The sequence below is a fragment of the Capricornis sumatraensis genome, chromosome 4, assembly GCF_032405125.1.
Source record: "Capricornis sumatraensis isolate serow.1 chromosome 4, serow.2, whole genome shotgun sequence".
Classification (NCBI taxonomy): domain Eukaryota; kingdom Metazoa; phylum Chordata; class Mammalia; order Artiodactyla; family Bovidae; genus Capricornis; species Capricornis sumatraensis.
The window spans coordinates 93,420,729-93,424,707 of NC_091072.1; the positions used below are offsets into that span (position 1 = coordinate 93,420,729).

Here is a 3,979-nt window from a genome sequence, read left to right on the forward strand (position 1 = left end):
TGGCTGAACCAGGATTCAAGTAACGACCGACCATACAGAGAACATAAATTTAACACGGTTCTTAGGAAAACTAAAAAGAGAAAGAAAACTCCCTCTGCTGATGTATGTACAGTTTTCTTTTGTCATAATTGATCACTAGGACACCACCAACTAGGGGAGCCTTGATTGAGTTACCGATCAACACAGTTTCCATAACATTTTGTTTTTTTAATTGAAGTATAATCGATTTACAATATTGGGTTAGATCACAGCACAGTGATTCAGTTTTTGTGTTGTTGTTCTGTTCTTTGTTTTTCAGATTATATTCAGCAACCCTTTTAACTCTTCCACACCTCGCTTTGCTCAGCCCTAAGGTCGGGAGTAAACAGAAATCACATTTAAGTTCTCTTCTAGCTCTAAATTATTATGAATTTGAGACTCAAATTTTTTTCCTCTAAAAACCAGTTCTCTTTGTGACAAGGTCACAAGAAACGTCTACTGTTTTTTCTTTCAAAGCCACAAGAATCTCCCCAGAAGTGAGAGGTTCCAAAGCTATACAGTACTTTCAAGCATTTTACAAATTTCCAATAAGGATAAGAATATGTAAATTATGACAATATGAAGAAATAATTCAGCAGCAAGACACTAAGAGCTGAAAGAATATGAGAGGAAACTCACATTGTTGTTAAAATATATTGTAAGCAATGATAAGCTACTTTCTTTATTCTAGTCATAGTCTTACTAAGTAACTTTAGGGCAGACCAAGCTGCTAATCATATTTCAAGATATTACCTAAATCTGTCATCAGATTTATGCCAAAACTCACAATTCTGGAACCATCTTCCAAAGTTAAGGCACATCTACCTTAATCTAAATGCTAAATTAAGTCAATTAAACCTCAATAAAGTTGAAAAAATGTTCATTTCTTTCCACCTAGCAAAACAAACAAGCTTATGAAAAAGGAGCACACACATCTGGCTTAAGGAAGATTCGAAAAAAATTTCAACTAATTTTCAGTTCAGTCGCTCAGCGATGTCCAGCTCGTTGCAACCCCATAAACTGCAGCATGGCAGGCTTCCCTGTCCATCATCAACTCCCGGAGCTTCCTCAAACTTATGTCCATCGAGTCGGGGATGCCATCCAACCATCTCATCCTCTGTCGTCCCCTTCTCCTACTGCCTTCAGTCTTTTCCCAGCATCAGGGTCTTTTCCAATGAGTCAGTTCTTCAAATCAGGTGGCCAAAGTGTTGGAGTTTCAGCATCAGTCCTTCCAATGAATTTTGGTCCCAACTAATTTTGGTCCCCATCAAAATCACACTAAAAATACAGTTAAGAGATCTTTGTTTATCATAACCAACAAGGATCAAGAAGTAAAAAAAACAAACAAGCCAAAAAAAAAAAAAAAGCAGCACAGATAACAGCAATAGAGTTTTGAAGCAGAAAAAACATACAGACATGTAGAAATTGACTTAGCAGATCCTAGAAAGCCGGATCCCAAAATGACACGGGAAAGCTGAAATCCAAACTCTATTACACCCCATACTCCACGAAAGAGGTAGCCAGGCTTAATAAGGAGAATTGGGAGAAAGCTGTTGAAAAACATTTGAATCCCTAGATTCTCTCCTCTACTTCATGTGGCTGGTCAATTACTCCTCTGTGTGGTAAGTAACTTCAGTCATAGTCAACTCTTTGTGGACCCCATGGACTGTAGCCTGCCAGGCTCCCCCGTCCATGGTATTCTCCAGGCAAGAATACTGGAGTGGGTTACCATGCTCTCCTCCAGGGGATCTTCCCAACCCAGGGCTCAAACCCATGTCTCTTAGGTCTCCTGCATTGGCAGGCAGGTTCTTTAGCACCACCTGGAAAGCCCGACTTACTTCTCTACCATCCCTGCAAAAAAGACAGAAGTTTTCATTCCTGAAAAGGGTTAAAACAGAGTTGCTGGACAACCAGCTAAGAGTGAGAACTCGACCTAAAACAGACGGATTCTTTGACCATATGCACCCTGAGTGCTGAATGCAGAGACCCAGCTCTTATCCCCACAAAACTTCCACCCAGGAAGGAAGTTAGGAGACTCTTCCCTGAGGCCTCTCACCAGCTCCACAAGAAAAACCTAGACACTGACTTGGGCTGCAGGGTGGGGGAAGCGGGGGATAAGAAAGGTCCCATCCAGGTAACCCTTCAGTAAAGCTCCAAGCCCATAAGCCCTAGTGGTGAGCTCAGACAGAGTTCAAGTCATTCTTTCAGATCCTCACATGTAGGAGCAGACAGCCAAGGACTACCAAATACTCAGAGAACTCGAACTAGAACAGCAGTGTTGAAAATTTTTTTCCTCCCTGTACAGCCTATTTTCTCCAAATAGCTGTTTTCTGTGTATCTGTTTTAGTCTCCATCATTAATATCCCTAGAGCAAGAAGAAGATATATTGCATCTGTGAGATAAGAACAGAATACTGTACATATACATGAAACATTCAAATAACAAGGCCTCAAAGAGGTCTCCGTAACAGGATTGGGAAATAAAGTTGAGATAATCTCTGAGAAAGGCAAGCAAAGTTACAGATACAGGAAACAAAACGAGAATGACAGCGCGCCCACTCCAGGACGCGGGAGCGCCTCCTCCTGGCGGCCGCGGCTCCATGGCGGCCGCAGCACTGTGTGGTGTGGGCGGGAAGGCGTGTGCGAAACGGCGACAGCGCCCGGGGGGCGACGGGGCGGCCGCTGTGGGGCGCACTCTCCACGGCATCGGCGACCCAGAGTGTCCCGTCAGTGCTGGCCTGAGGAAGAGGCGGGGGCGGCGGTTGGCGACGATCCAGCGCGTTTGAGCCAGGACCCGGCCGAGGCGCGCTCTCCGCCCACAGACATGAGCCGTCAGACAGCAACCGGGTTACCTACTGGAACCTCCCAGACTGGCGCAACTTCGTGCAACAGTCAATGGGCGAGTCTCTTTCAGCGTCCGATGTGTTTTAACCATGTGTTACCACCGATTCCTCGGTGTCAGAGTGGCCATCTTGTTTGTAGTAACTGTCGCCCAAAGATCTCCCGTTGGGATCCACTCGCAACTTGCCTATGGAGAAAGTGGCCAATTCAGTCCTTTTTCCTGTAAATACGCATCTTCTGGATGTGAAATAACTCTGCCACACACAGAAAAAGCAGACCATGAAGAAGTCTGTGAGTTTAGGCCTTACCCCTGTCCGTGCCCTGGTGCTTCCTGTAACTGGCAAGGCTCTCTGGATGCTGTAATACCGCATCTGATGCATCAGCATGAATCCATCACAACCCTGCAGGGAGAGGGCATAGTTTTCCTTGCCACAGACATTAATCTTTCTGGTGCTGTTGACTAGGTGATGATACAGTCCTGTTTTGGTTTTCAGTTCATACTAGTCTTGGAGAAACAGGAAAAATATGTTGGTCACCAGCCATTCTTTGCGATTGTACAGCTGATAGGAACACGCAAACAAGCTGAAGACTTTGCTTATTGACTCGAGCTAAACGGTCCTAGGCGGCGACTGACTTGGGATGCCACGCCTCGATCTATTCATGAGGGACTTGCAACAGCCATTACGAATAGCAACTGCCTAGTCTTTGACACCAGAGTTGCACAGCTTTTTGCAGAAAATGGCAAGTTAGGCATCAATGTAACTATTTCCATGTGTTGAAATGGCAATCAAACATTTTCTGGCCAGTGTTTAAAACCATTGCATTTGATTTCAGAGAATAAGGCACCTGTCTGCCTACCAATCAGAAATTTTTGGTAGGTGGAAGCTAGACACATGATGGTAAATAAAAGGAAAGGGCATTAAATAAATGTAATAACATGTAATATATTTAATGTAATAAATGTAATAACACTAATATATTTAAAAATAAATCAACAGTAAGCCACTGATATATATATATATACACCCAAGATGGGCATCTTTTATATTAAGAAAGGAAGCACTGTAAAATAATTCTGAATTTGTGTTTGTTGTAGATTGAGTATATTGTTGAAAAATACT

General features: G+C 43.3%; 1 pseudogene; it reads left to right on the forward strand.

The window, feature by feature from the left end:
- Nucleotides 1-2,682: 2,682 nt before the first annotated feature.
- On the forward strand, nt 2,683-3,637 carry LOC138079004 (E3 ubiquitin-protein ligase SIAH1-like; annotated as a pseudogene).
- Nucleotides 3,638-3,979: the final 342 nt, after the last annotated feature.